This window comes from Uloborus diversus, chromosome 10, assembly GCF_026930045.1.
Source record: "Uloborus diversus isolate 005 chromosome 10, Udiv.v.3.1, whole genome shotgun sequence".
NCBI classification, from domain to species: Eukaryota; Metazoa; Arthropoda; class Arachnida; order Araneae; family Uloboridae; genus Uloborus; species Uloborus diversus.
Genome location: NC_072740.1, coordinates 90193958 through 90210166, shown reverse-complemented (window position 1 = coordinate 90210166; position 16209 = coordinate 90193958).

The window sequence follows — 16209 nt, the reverse complement described above, 5'->3', positions numbered from 1 at the left end:
CAAAGTTGATGTCAAAAATGGCAATTTTACAATCTACGGTAACGTTGAGGAGAGGGAAAAAAAGTTCCCCCATGATTTTGTTTGTTTTTTTACCTTTTTTTTTTTTTTTTTCAAAATTGAAGTCTATTTTTGTCTGCCTTTGTTTACAATAGAATGTCGAGGGCTCTTCCCAGACATTTTCCGAAATGGGATGTTTTAGATATGCAATTTTGGGTTACCCTTGGTAAAATTTATGGAACAGGGAGGCGTTGGGAGCTCTCTACTAAAACGTTTTGACTTTGAACTATTAAAAAACGCAAAACAATCATTGGTCACGTTTGAGCGAGGAGGAGGCTCAGCGATCTTATTTGGAAGCAGTTAAAAGCTGAAGTATAAGTCCACCCAATTTTAAACTTCATTTAGTTACTATATAGGCAGTATAGGGAATCCGGCGACTCTCCTTCGCAATACTTCAACATTGAAATTCTGAAAACATAATCTTACAATATGTTTGGAAACAGAAAAAGGAAAGGGTTTCCCTTGTGAAAGTTTCCCGAGTGTTTCCCCCAAGATTTTTTAGGAGAGCGCCGTGCTCTTCCGCTTTTAAGCTAACCTTTTGATCCTTAACTTAATCAACCCTTCTTGTCCCTTAAAAGTTTAAACAAAACTTCACAAAAGCATTTTTTCCCCCTAAGGTAAAGATTCACGCAAGCCTGTCATTGAAACGTCACTCTCTCGTTTCAATCACTTATCCACAAGAATGTGATTAGAATATAACTGAATATGTTTTACATTACCTTTAAAACTAAACATCAAAAAGCTTTTCAAAATTTTAAAAATAATTACTATAGAAAACATTTGAATTTTCTGTGTAACTAGTATACCAAAAAGTAAAAGCACCTTTTTTTATTTGACAAAACGTCTCCTAAAAATTACCCTTTTATCTGAAAGCGCACTGACACTTTTTTGTCTGAGGAAAATACTAGTTCCCTCTGGGTATTTTTCTCTGAAATTTGAAATCAATTTTAGGCTATGGTGCAGATAAAAGGGTTAGCTCTCCCACGAAAATTTCTGAAAGTGAAATTCTAAGTTATCTTTAGTGACTTTAAGGGAATGGCGAAAATTCGAAGACTTTCTCTCGCAAATTTTTGGACATTTAAATCTGAAAAGCACAATTGAGGGCTTGATGCAAGAATCAGGTAAGTCCAGACCCACTCATTTTTTGGTAAGACCATCAAATAACATCAGTGTCCAGTACAAAAGTTAATATCTTTCCCACATTATTTACTAGAAAGCAGAGGTCAGATCTTACATTTGTGCCCCGTTGTTTCACCAATCGGAACTTCTATATTCTACACACTCAAAAATAAATTTAAAAAAAAATTGGACTTAACTGGTTCTTGCATCTAAGTAGTGACTTTAGGACTACACTGTTAAAACTACAGGATGCATTCGGCACCTTTCAGGGGAGAAACGCTTGTTCACCAGCGACACCCAATACGGAGTCGAAATCGCACCTCTAAATAGGGTGAAAAACAGGCACCTTTTAAAAACTAGATAGCCGGAGTGAAAAAAAGGAACCTTCAAGAGAAATGGCACCCCTTTCTATAGATCCTCCTCCCCCCTCCCCCGTATTGTGTGTGTTTTTGAATACAGTTGTGTAATTTTTTTTTTCTTCTTTTTTTAAGTTTTGTTTTGATTTATGATATTCTACGTTTTGGACATTTTCACATTGAACTCGGTATTGGAAATGATTAAAACATGTAATTACAGCATTTGATCATATTTCAGAGCTTTCAACATAGTTAAGAAGTGCTCATAGCTTTAATTCATCTGATCGTGCTCTAACTCAGTGTTTCTCAACCTCTTTTGACCCACGGAGGCGGTAAAAGCAAATGAAAAACTTTGCGGACCGGTGAAATCTTTATCTTTTTCTTAAAAATTCATAAAATAAATAATATGAATAATAACTCTGGGGCCGTTAAAAAACATGCGAAAAAATTCAAGGTTCTGATGGGGTTTTTTTAACAAAAAGTAATGTTAAAAATTAATCTTCTATACATATAATAAAACAAGATGTTTGTGTGTGTGTGTGTTTGTGGCGCGCATCCTGGGAAAACGGTAAGGCCTAGAAAGATGAAATTTGGTACACAGGTGCAGTTTTTGCTGAAAATGTGCACCTCGGGCTTCGATTTTTGATATTTTAATTAGAAAAAAAGTTATTTAATGTTTTATGTTATTTTTAGCACTTTTTAGTACTTTTGACCTCACAGATCCCGAACCAATCGCGCCAGACGGATATTTTTTGTACTATTGTGTAGGAAATTTAATTTTAAATATGATGAATGAAAAAATTTTGAAGATAGATCAATTTTTGTATTTTTTATAGATTTTTGAAAAAACCTTCATTTTACATTTTTTTCTGGGTTTAGTTTTTTTCGAAACCCATCCTGCGACAAGTATTGAACCCTCAATTCTAAAATTTTAGTCGGTAATAGTAAAAACATTCCGCCCCCTTCAGAAGAAAAAAGTTTTCAAAAATACGCAATAGTTTCTTTTTTACAATTTTTTTAATGGCAGAACACAACGCGATCTGTTCGCTTGCCGGCTGATTCCGAGCTTACCTCATCACGTGATCCATCTGAAATCGTTTGCCTTCTCTTCACCTTTTTTTTTTTTTTTTTTTTTTTTTTTGCAAGAGCTACTTTTTGAACACTACGGGGAACATAGTGCCTTTATTTTTCAGGGCTACTTTGATTAAATAAATAAAGCCCGCGCTTTTTTGCATGATCTTCGTTTCTGTTACGAATTGGCGGTTAGGTTAGGTAGATACAGAGATAGATAGAGGTTGAGTGGACAAAAAATGTTTTTGTTTTCGAATTAATACTTATATAAATAAAAAAAAGATTGTACTGTCAGGAGGTAGACATGCGCAGATCGTATAGATTGATAGATAGACAAATAATAGAGTTCGATATAGCAGATGGACAGCAAGAAAGAGGCATGCCCGTCATTTAAGGAATTTCAACGGGGTGTCAGTGCCCCCCCCCCCCCCCCCACACACCATGACTTTGAAAAAACAATGCTTTCACATAAAAGTGCAAGTGCTTTTTTTTTATTTTTCGACAAGATTTGCATGAAGAGTACGTCGTTTGTGTCTCCCCCCCCCCTTTAAAAACATTCCAAACGACGGAGATAGATCTAAAAAATATTTTATTCAAACTACTAATGATATAGATAGACATAGATTGATTGATACTGCCTAGAAATTTGTTTAAGCAGCCACCGAAGGCGGCAACATCGGTGTAAAAAGGCGAATGATAATATTGAGAAAAAAGAGAAAAACATTGATTAATACCGTTGCTAAATTGTCTAAGCAGCCGCCGAAGGCGGCAACTCTGGCGCAAAAAGGCGAATGGCGTAAAAAGGCGGACCAGCTGGTCGCCGCAGGCGGCTAGTAAAACAATAAATATCTACCCCTTCACTTGGTATCAAAGATCTGTCACAAATACGTTATAATTTAAAAACGAGTAATTATTTAAAACGTGTGAGAAATTATACATTTACTAAAACATGACGTATTCCGAAAATGAAGCATAGCTGTACTTATGGATTATTTACATGATGAGCCAAAAATATTCAGGGATATTACAATTACGGAAAAAGAAAATCGTTTCATAAACGTTAATCAAGAGTAACAAAATAAAATGCACATAAAGTTTTTCAACCAGTTAAATAAAAAACCAAAAGGAATTTCTAACGCTATCAAGCATCAACCGCTAACAGGAAATGATTCTAACACTTGAATGAAAAAGCAAAAAAAAAAAAAAAAGAGCTAGACTGAGAGATATTTTTTTGTTCGCTAAAGCTTTCTGTTATAATTACGAAGCACAAGAAACATTTTTATTAAGGTTCTTTTGGTGATTAATAAAAGCTGCTTATCATATATTCAAGAAAATAATGACAGATATTTTTAGTAGCGTTTTGAATGTTGGAAATTTCACGATAGTAACGATAAACGGGAGCTAGAAGACTAACGGTTACTGAAAAGCAATAAATGCACTTTTAAACACTTAACTATGTTTGAAAGCCCAAAGCTGTACTTACTTGTAATTTCGGATAATTAATCCTAGAAAAATTGTGTTTTAATCCAATAGTGTACTTCATTCAATGTGAGAGACACACAAACGCAATCATTATTTGTCCGCCATATTGAGGTGGTTGAATGTATGTCCAAGGCAAAAAGCGCATGCGCAATGAGTCTTTCTGCAATTGCATGCTGTTTTGGCTCCTCTGCTCTATTTTCTGGCCTGCATTGCTCCTTCAGGCACTATGCTTTCACCTTAGAGGGAATATTTTCACTCGTCTGGAACCCCTGGTTAAAACAGTGTACTAAGGGACCTCATACCTGAAATACCTTTAAGGGACCCCGTCAAGTCTAAATCAAGCCCTGATTACAACTAATGTTGCTCAAAAAAAAAAACTTGCTCCCTTCCCTCTGGAACTCATTCCTAAATCTGCCTATGTTCCGGAGCTTTCTCTTCTAAGTCAAAATTTTGCCCTGCTCCAGATTCAGTTTATCGTAGTCCAGACTTGCTTTCCTTGTATGCGATTCTGAGATAAAAATACTCGTATAGCGATAATTTACAATAGACCAACGAAATATTTTCCCAAGTGACAGCATTTAGTTGAATCTGTCACAACCAGTGAATGCCAGAAATTTTGGAGCCCATCATATGACTTCTACGAGTCCCCCTCTATCTTGTTTACTTCCTACGTCCCTACATATATTTCACCCCTCATTTAAAAACTTCGAGCCCCTTCAGGCTCGAAATTGAGCCAACAGGTGTCCTTTCTCTCCCCTCAACCCCCCACCGTGCATGCCCCTGCTCATGCATTAACACCCCAAAGCATGGCCCACGCATTTATTGCAAGGACGGGGCCGCTTTGTCTAATGCTGCAGGCCTCCTCAATTTTTGTTAATAGACGTACAAGTATACGTTTTTAACGCTCTTTCGTCCCGGGCCCTATTTCAGGCCGCGTCAGACCCCAATTTCTCTGCCCCCTTTCGTTTCCTTAATGTGGGAGCTATGACCCCCCAGAGCTCTAAAAACTACAGAGAAGGCTGATAAGAGAGGAAAGCATTCCGCACTTGTGAACTTCGGCTATTTACTTTGGTCCCTGCTCAGGATGGGGAAAAAAAAAAAAAACATTTCTCAAACGCTTTTTTCACATAAAGTAATCAAAAATTACGTGTATTTTTTTCTTTTCTTTTTTCATTATGACACTTAAAAAATGTTGATGTGAATTTAAATGTATCAAGTACAATAAAAAAAATTGCTTGAAGTGGCCCACTCGGTGGTTGCCCCAGTCGGGGACAGGCACGTAGCTAGAACTTTGTTAAGGGGGGGGGGTCCAAGGTTGCACGAACTTCAAAAGAGGAGGCATTACTAAAGCAGACTTAGTAGCTCATATTTACGTTAAAAAATAAATCCAGTTAAAACTAATTATGAGAATATGATAATTAACTAAAATTAATTAAGTAATTGAAATTGATAGAGCAATTAATTGGAATTAATTAAAAAAAATTCATATTAAGTAGCAAAGAAATTATTGTCAGTTGATAAAATTAACATTAAACTCAAAATTATGCCATACTAAGTTTCCAAACATGGATAAAAAAAATTCCATCACATAAGCTTCCTCTGTTCTGATACTTTGAAAATGAGTGATATAATTCCTACTAATAAAAAGTTCACAATAAAAGAATACTGGAAAATACAGGTGATAATTTAATGAAATATTAAAGCTTTGTTTGATATTTCAACAAAATATGTACAAGTCATTTTATTTGAAAAAATAAAGAAATCTATATCTATCGAGTCGAATGTATAACTGTATGAATGCTATATAACGTAATTCCGCCACTCTGTTCGATTTGAACAAGATTTCTAGCAAAATTCAACCACCCTCTCGACGAAAATATTAGCAAGGTTTCATTTAAAAAACTGGAACTAGTTCTTTATTTATTTACGTTTATAACATTCTCTTGATAATACGAAATTGAATGAAATTTCTAATTTTATCCGTTTTCTTATTATTATTTCTAACCATTATTTAAAAGCTTGAACAAACTATTAACTCTTTGAGGGACGGAGACTTCCTTTGCTGCAATCATTTGAAAAAAAAAAAGCGTATTGACGTTTTTTTTTATCGTTATTATTTTTTTTTTGCAACGAATTGGTAAAATAAGCTATCTTAGGATCAGTTATGGTAATTTTTTTTCTTTCTAATGTGGTTTCGTTAGAGGCTTTAGCCTTTTCGGACATAGTGCGAACCACCAATATGGCATCTAGTCTTTCATATGCTGCCATTAAGGCGCGGATGTGACTGGCACAGGAAATTTTGACGCCGAGTTTCCACCAGATGGAGACACTTGAGCTCTTTGCGATGCGAAACTGCACTAGGGGTTTAATTTTGTCAAACCAAACGAATACCTGAGAGATCTTTTACCAGACGAGTAATGGAATGTATAATGAATGAAATTAAGCATCTATGTATTTTTATTTTAACAACATTTTGGAAAAAATGTAAATGATTGCTTTTTATAAATGTTTTTTTTATAAGGTCATGACTGATTTGAACATTATTGGCAATTTTCGTCTGATGTTTTCAATTTGATGCTTCATTTAAAAGATCAAGAGGAGGCATTGCACCCACCTATCTCACCACCAAACACGAGTTCTGTTTATTCTGCTAATACAAAACAACTTCTGTACAAACCAGTATTTTTCAAATTAAAAAAATAATTGTAAACAACTACAGGGCAAATGGCAATATGCTCTGTTACGAATTATCGTGACACTATTTGATTATAACCTGGTTACTTTACTGTCTTTATTAGCAGTAAGCAAGTGTTATACTCGAAAATTTCATAATTTGGAGTCAAGCGTCAAATTTTGATCATTAAGGTAGTCTTCGTCCCGTTTGCGATAATACAGCAGCATCAAATTAGATACATTTTCAACAATATGTATGCATAAAGTTAGCCAATTTTTGGAAACAAAACTTATAGGTTTCTCATAGCCTCAGTTTGCAAATTTTTTGCTCCTCAGTCATCTGATGTTCCAAAGTCTACAGACAATCTTTTGTAAAAACTCTTAGAATAATTGTGGTTAAAAATCCAGTAATAATTTAAATCAATCTTCTAAAATTAATATAACAATAATAACACTTCTGATTCTTTCATTTTCAAATTGGTATAGCTTCCATTATAGGAGCAATTTTGTAATCATCCTGTATTCGCGAAAGCATATCATATTTTATGACGTAGGTATTGACTTTTTTTTTTTTCGTTCTTTTATGTGATGTTAGTAAAATATATTCTAGTGCAAGAAATAGCAAGTAATTTTAACTTGAAGAAATTAAAAGTTAAAAAATAATAATAATAATATAGAAGTGAAAAACACAATAAAATTTACCTCGCATTCACCTTTTTTATAATTATTTGCTTGTAACGCAGTAAATAGCAGAGGTTTTCACCTGATAATTTATAGTTAAATGCATATGTCCGTTTTTACGTTTAATGCTACCTTCGCAATTTACTAATGATGGATGCATAGATGCTTACTAAATAATTCCTCAGTACAAAGGCGGTAAATAACAATCAGAAAATTTATTCCTATGAAGCAAATATAAATATGCTTTACTTGAAAAACGGAACAACATCGAAGAAAGATTTTGTTCTTCAGTTAAAAGCAACTAACGGCTCTTTTCTTGGAACCATAGACTCACAATTCAGTAAGACTTAAAAGTACGAATTTCAAATAATTACTTTTAAATTACATGTGTCATGTGTTAATATGGCCGAACTTGCAATTTCATAAACTGATCAGAGTAAAATATTCGATTAATTTTCAATTTCATTCTTCGCTGTATAAAATTTTGATACAGCGAAAAATAATTTCGTTGCGTCAACTTCAAATTTTATTTATTCACTTACTTTACTTTCAAACACACATTCTTTTTGGGCATTTAATATGTTTCATGGTCATGTTTAAATATTAGGTGGAAAAACATCCGTACAAATCTAGTTTGTTTCTCAGAAAGGAGAGAATTTTCTCAATGTTATCTTAAGCTAAAAATAAGACACAAATGTTCAAAAAAAAAAAAAAAAAAAAAGCGAACTTTTATTCAGGATTATAGTTCAAAAGTTGTAAGCTTCTGGGGACATAAGTAATCTATTATTGTTAAAAATAAACTAAAAGGTTAAATAAGATTATTAATCAAAATATAAAATGAATCTGAAATGAATCATCCCAAAAATATAAACAGCAAAAATAAATTAATTAATAATTAATGTTCGTTTTTTCTCATCCTCAAACACACGAAATGTGCAGAATTTCTTTTTCGTTTTTGTCTGAACTTAATTTTTAAATGGGAAAACACATTAGCAGACAAAATTGCTCGTATTGTTAAGAAACCTTCAAAAGGGAACTACAACTTACCTAGTTTGTGTAAACTTAATTTTCTTCTGATTACGAATTTGTTCTTGATACGTTTCCTATAAGTGTGTAGTAGAAAAATACTGTGTGTTAAAACAGAAAATAATAAGAATTTCAATTACTGATTCACAACAGATGCACCTCACTCTGGCTGTCCTTCGTGCAGCATGTGTCTAGGAAATCAAGTCCAAGCGGGAAAAGAGTCAAAACAAAAAAGAAAGAAAGAAAGAAAACCACGCCAATGAGACTGGGGGTACGGCGAAAGTGACAATAAATGTTTGTTTTCAATTACTTTGCCGATGGCATTCTGGTGGATCAAGGGAAAGGGGCCGAATTTCAAGGTCACAAGCTGAGTTGAAAGCAGAAGCGAAAATTCGTCATTTTCGGAGGGAGTACGCGACACAGCAGAAGAAAGACGGGAAGAGGGAATTGCAGTTTCACGAGGTTCTCATGTTCTGAATTGACTCGGATGCAGGAAAATTGCTGATTAATGGGAATATTTAAGGGGAAAATACCGGTTTTCATAAAATTTTTCTCTTTTGAAAAATTTTTGTTGACGTGAGGTGCAACAACTGACAAAAAGCAGACAGTGGTCTTTCGGGAAGGGGGGGGGGTCCGGACCCCATGGACCCACCCCTTGGCTACGTCCTTGTCGGGGATCCCCGACTAGCCGACCAGGCCAGTCCGCCCCTGGTCACAGTGATCTTCTGTGGGGCTTCCCACAGGGGTCAAGGGAGGTCACAGTCACACACTGTCAAAATTTCGTGAACCCTCTCCCTCTCTTCCCCTCAAAGCGTGATCCTTTATGAACAGCCCCGAACAGAAATCTGGAGTAATCATTTTCTTTCCGCCGTCCCCAGCCTTCTCATTAACTTGCGTTAAAATCCGGAAAACGTACTCAAATAAATCAGTTGTGTGCATATCCTCCAACGCTAAGCTCTCGAAAATCCGGTTTCCTCCAGTCTCCGATTGGCTGTTCGAATGCAATGAAGACAGAGGTGGTTCTCCGCAGTTGGTTCAGTATCAGCAGTTTCACGTTTAGAGATTTTTGTTATTGTATTTATCTTTCCATTCAACGCTAACATGCTCGGTTCTATCCATGTGCTTCCAAGGTTCCACCCTTCGAAACGTCACCTGTCAGATTAATAATCGAATGAACTTCCTTTGTGAAAGGAAATAAACTTCAAATGCAGGTAGAAGATATCCGCCATTACTGGTCACGCAAAAAGAATTGTCAATTTGTGCGGTGAATATCGCCAAGAGAAGGATAAAGAGCCAAACTGGTGCAACCTTTTAAAAAGGGAGATTTTAGTCCAGTTGTCCGTAAAAATTGGTTTCGACAATAACTGATAGTGTAACGAGCGGATTTCTCGTACGGGAACAAATGCCTAATTTGAAAAAATCAAAACATGTGATGCGACTAGATTTTTGTGTAGTTACATATTGAAGCAATTACATTACACATTTTTTTTAGACGTCTACGTTTAAAAAAAAATTATCTTGGTCATCATACATTTAAAAATAAAATATTTAGATATTGTGTATTAGGTGTAATGAAATAAGGGAATCAAATACATTCTCGTTTATTTGGACAAATTTAGATTGAAGATCAATCTGAAAAATCAAAAATAAGGTGGATATTAACAAACGAAATCCGTAAATAGGAAAACTTACTACTTATTACAATTTAAAACTGTGTTTTGTAACAAACTTATGCAGAATTGTGTACAAGACATTACAAAATACTTTTCTCACCTGTTTTTAACGAACAATTAGTCCAATGTCTTCCGTTTTTAACGTGAGTGGCGTTTGATTGGCGCACAAGCATGAATATGTTTCATAATCAATAGATAATAAAAAAAGCGAATGTTTGGTGCTCTTATAATCGGCTTCCTACTATCATAATTTAAAAATTATTATGTATGCGGATATAAAATTTAAGGTAAAACAAGTCTTCAAATGTAATCCAGATTTTCAGGAGATCCATATAAATTTGGGCCGAATAAACGAGGCCGTTATCCAGCCCAAATTTATATTAAAGTTATCAATAACTTTAACTGTTATTGATAAATTATAACCAAAGCTTAATAGAGAGACCCGGGTAATTTTAATTAAAAAAATGCCAACATCCATTTTGTGAAGAAAGTACAAGGCAGAATTATTATTATGTATTATTTTATTTTTTATTTTTATTTATTTATTTATTTTTTTTTTTTTTTTTTTGAAAGATCACTTCTGAGGTAAGTTCTATTACAACCTTCTTTTCCGTGAAAATTACAATTGAATTGAAAAAATATACACTTTTCAGTGAACCGACTCTTGGATCGGGATTAACGGGATACAACAGTATTTTATAAATAATACAATAGCTGAAATAAGTAAACCCAATATCCTTATTTAAGCATCAGGCAAAATGATTTTTTTAAACAAGAAATGAACAAGATCAACAACTCCAGTGATGAATAATTGCCCCACCTATAAGAGGAAACTTTTGATGTACCTCAGTGCAATTAATTTTGATGGTTACAATAAATGTGGACACAATATTCAGAAGCCAGATTTCACTGGATAAAAAAAGAGGAGCACAAATACGTAATTGTATTTTAAGATAAAGAGGAACTGTGTGGGAATATACGAGTATGTATATTTGCATACCCGTCTTCAGTGGCGGATGCAGGATTTTATTGAAAAGGGGGGGGGGGTCAAATTTTCTTAAACATTTGAAATCAGTTTTCGCTAGTGATGTGCCGGATCGTTAAAAAAGTAGATCCGCGGATACGGATCATTAGTGTAAAATTTGTCACGGAAGGTATTCCCGTCATAATAATGGCAGTTTCTTCAAAAAAAGTCAACTGCGGCAAAAATATAATCAAGACTATTATTTACTCTTTAAAGAAATCTCCGTTAAAATTGAGGGAGAGTTGGAAGGAATGGACCGGCGCTGCATTAATGCTTAGATGGAAAGATGGAATGTGAAAAATTATTTCTAGCTTACTTGGTAGATGTAGAATACAGGAGCAAGAGTAAAGCTGCTATACTGGACAGGCTAGAAATAATTTTTCGTATTTTATTTCAGCATAAATGCAGCGCTGACCCATTCCACCGAACTTACTCCGACCAACGAAATACAGAGCCCGGAACACCTTTACAAACAGTAAATAGAGAATTTAGTCTCTTTTTCTTTTTTGAAGGATGCCGAGAAAAACAAAAAGGAAGAATAACAGAAACCCCAAATCAAAAACAAAAACTAATATTAATTAAAAAACAAACCATGTTCCAGAGAGCAGACCTCACATTAAGATGAATTTCGCGGATCAGATTACACATTTGTTAACAAATATGAACTGACAGCAGGTAAAAATTTTAAGCCATTGAGCTTTTTCTCTTTATCTTCCGACTACGAAAATGCTACCAATCACGCGTACACTGTTATAACCAGGGGTTCCAGACGAGTGAAACATTCCCTCTAAGGTGAAGGCATAGTGCCTGAAGGTGCAATGCAGGTTAGAAAATAGCAGAGGAGCCGAAACAGCATGCAATCGCAAAAAGACTCATTGCGCATGCGCTTTTGCCTTAGACATACATTCAACCACCTCAATATGGCGGACAAATGATGATTGCGTTTGTGTGTCTTTCACACTGAATGAAGTACACTATTGGATTAAAATACAACTTTTCTAGGATTAACTATCCGAAATTACAAGTAAGTACAGCTTTTGATCACTTTGTAGATTTTAGGGCTTTCAAACATAGTTAAGTGTTTAAAAGTGCATTTATTGCTTTTCAGTTACCGTTACTTTCTTTTAGTTAACCGTTACTATCGTGAAATTTCCATCATTCAAAACGCTAATAAAAATATCTGTCATTATTTTCTTGAGTACTCGATAAGCAGCTTTTATTAATCACCAAAAAAAAAAAAAAAACCACCTACTATAAGATTATCAATAATCAACAAGTGAGAATCTTAATAAAAATAATTCTTGTGCTTCGTAGATTACAACAGAAAGCTAGCAAAAAAAAAAAAAAAACTCTCAATCTTTTTTTTTTTTTTGTTTTTTCATTGAAGTGTTAGAATCATTTCCTGAGAGGGGTTAATGTCTCGATAGCGTTAGAAATTTCTTTTGGTTTTTTAACTGTCGAAAAACTTCATGTGCATTTTATTTTTGTTACTCCTGATTAACGTTTATGAAACGATTTTGTTTTTCCTTAACTAATATCCCTGAATATTTTTGGCTCTTCATGTAAATAATCCGTAAGTACAGCTATGCTTCATTTTCGGAGTGCGTCATGTTTTAGTAAATGTATAATTTCTCATATTATTTAAATAATTACTCGTCTTTAAATTATAACGATTTGAGACAGATCTTTGATACCAAGTAAAGGGGTAGATATTTATTGTTTTATTAATTCTTAACATTACTTTTTGTAAAAAAAAAAACTCAGAGCTCTGAATTTTTCACATGTTTTTAACGGCCCCAGAATTATTAATATTATTTATTTTATGAATTTTTAAGAAAACAATAAAGATTTCACTGGTCCGCAAAGTTTTTCATTTGCTTTTACCGCTCTCGTGGGTCAAAAGAGGTTGAGAGACACTGAATTAGAGCAATGAGCACTTCTTAACTATGTTGAAAACTCTGAAATATGATCAAATGCTGTAATTACATGTTTTAATTATTTCCAGTATCGAGTTCAATGTGCAAAATGTCCAAAACGTAGAATATCATAAATCAAAACAAAACTTTAAAAAAAAAACACACCTGTATTCAAAAACGCACAAAATACGGGGGAGGGGGGAGGAGGATATATAGTAAGGGTGCCATTTCTCTCTCCGAAGGTCCCTTTTTTTCACTCCGGCTGTCTATTTTTTGAAAGGTGCCTGTTTTTCACCCTATTTAGAGGTACGATTTCGGCTCCGTATTGGGTGCCGCTGTTGAACAACGGTTTCTCCCTTGAAAGGTGCCGAATGCATCCTGTAGTTTTAACAGTGTATAAAGGCTCAGAATTGCATTTAAAATTTACTTAACAATATTATAGCTCCTACTGTATATAAGTTGGAAGTTTCAAATAAATATCAAACGCATTAAACTTCGAAACTTTCAATTAGGGCCAGCATTTTTAACGTACGGGTAAATTCTTACTACCATAATTGTGAAAAACGTTTAAGTCGGTTTTTAATTAATGTCTCCAGTAATTAAAGCTCTACAAAAACGAGGCCAAACTAAGAACACTTTCGATCAAGTCACCTTTTGAACGAAAAATGAACTATATATCAAAATCGGTTCATCTGTTTAGGAGCTACGATGCCACAAAAAGACACACTGATGTACACTTTTAAAACTTATTTCACCTTCCTTTTTGCAACGGGGGGAGGGGAATAAATTGGCTTCTGAAATGATAACTTATAATTTAAATAGGGAATGAAACCTAATTTAAACGAAATTTAAGAGTCTTTTATTCAAATATTTAAACATTTTTAGAATAGAAGATCCGTTTAAGATCCGTCAAAAAAGTAACGGATACGGATACAGATCTTTATTTTTCCTCGGTTATCCGCGGATACGGATATCGGAACATCACTAGTTTTCGCCCCCCCCCCCCCCTTCTTGCCACACAGAGTAAACACAGTCGAAAATTTTATCTAATCCACGGCAATTTCTTTGGTGGTGCAATGGAAAAAACTTGAAGAATGATTATTTTGACGGGAAATTTTACAGTATTCTTTCTTCTCTAATTGAAGCCTGATATTTGAGCATTCGTCACTTTTATTTTCGATGTAGACCGTGCAAAGCGGGGAAATGCAGCTAGTCTTACAATATACCCCCTCTCCCCCCCCCCCCTTTCGTTACAAAGACAACAGGCTTGGTTACATTTTTTAGCTTACTTTCCCAGTAAAAGTCAGAGAAAGAAAAACGTATGAAGGAAGGCTCAGAACCGTCCAAAGAGCTGACGGCGTCCGGGGCGAAAGTTTCTTGGCGCCCCCCTCCCCTCTATACACACAGAAAAATCAAGTTAATTATAACATCAGTGAATAATGCATACTTGATTTTTTTTAACATATTGTTACAAAATCTGTAAATAGTAATTATTGTAGGAACGTAACCTGTAAATAGTTTCCCGTAATGAATATACAACCCCTTTTTCATATGGCTAAAATATACGACCCCTATTTCCTTTTTGTTCATTGATAAAATTTGATAATGGTCTACTACTTTACAGAAGCGTGTGGAATATTTGAGAAATTTCTTTTCGGTGTCTATGTAAGCCGTTAGCGATGGATAAACAGTTAGTTTCGATTGAGGATTTCTAACTGAGAGTGTGTATTTGCTCTGTTTATAGCGAGGCATTTCGCTGTGTTGTTTTCGTATTTGGAAGTAAATACGTGTGTAAACGTTGAGTTTACGGTGTTGTGTGATAATTGCTTAGTTGCTGATGAATAATTTAGCAGTTGTTGACGCTCTTTCCTGTATATAGTGTAAATAAATCTCCTGTGTTTTTATCAAGAACTGTGTCTTCATTTCAAGAAAGTGGAAGTCGCACCGAATCCGTTACAATATTAATGAGCAGAACAATCAGACGGCTATGCATAATACAAATTAAAACAAAAAACAATGAATCTAGTAGAACGTTATCCCACTAGATGAAAAACAAACAATTACAACTAAATTGGTCATTCATATTGATCAAACTAAGAACACGAATAAATAATTTGCTGATTATAAATAGAAAATGTATTTATCGAAGTAAATTACATTAAAATTATGTTTCGATGTGGACTCATCCGATGATTATTTTTAAGATTTTTTTTGTTTTACTTGTACCAACTTAATACTAACTTTCATTTTTGTTATAAACAAAGATGTTATTCTTTCGCATCAAATATTTGCAGATTTTAGGGAGAAGCCCACGAATACTTAACAAAATCGAAAATCACTCAGAATTGCGTTTTTCGAGCTCTAATAATACACAATATTTTTTTCCCCCGAAGAAGAAAGCAATAAAAAACCTGACCTTTTTTATTAATGCTCTCTAACCTGTTTGAAGAGCCTGTCGATGTTTTCGCCATCGTGAAGCTAATAACATAATGTGGGTGATACCTTGAAAATTAAGCTGGTCGAGTTAGCTATGTAATCCTCAATACTCGGCAAGACTCTAAAAGAGGTGACAGAAACTTGGATGAAACACTGGATAACTCGCATGACCATGCAGTACGTCAAGCTGCTCAAGATTTTAATAGTCTCTTTAAGGTAGACGAACACCCCAGAGGCGTAGCGAGAAAAAATCCTTAGGGGGGGGGGGTAATTTTTTCTGAAGTTTAAAGTAAAGCCATGCCCTCAAGGTCATCTGTATCACTTATACTGTGTGTATATATATGTGTATATATATGTGTATATATATATATATATATATATATATATATATATATATATATATATATATATATATATATATATATATATATATATATATATACTTGTATATATATGTATAAATATATATATACATATATATTGTTTTGGTTAAACTTTTACTGAGACTGCGACCCAGTCAGCGTTCACCCCTACTATAGCAAATCAAATGCACTGATGTAATAACGAACGTTAACGAAGCAACAAAGCAAGGTAAATTGGATAACGTAATCAAACACACATCGTTTTTGTTCCAAAATTGAAGTTGTTGAGCAAAACCTCTTAACATGACCCCCATAAGGAAGGAAAAATCTCTT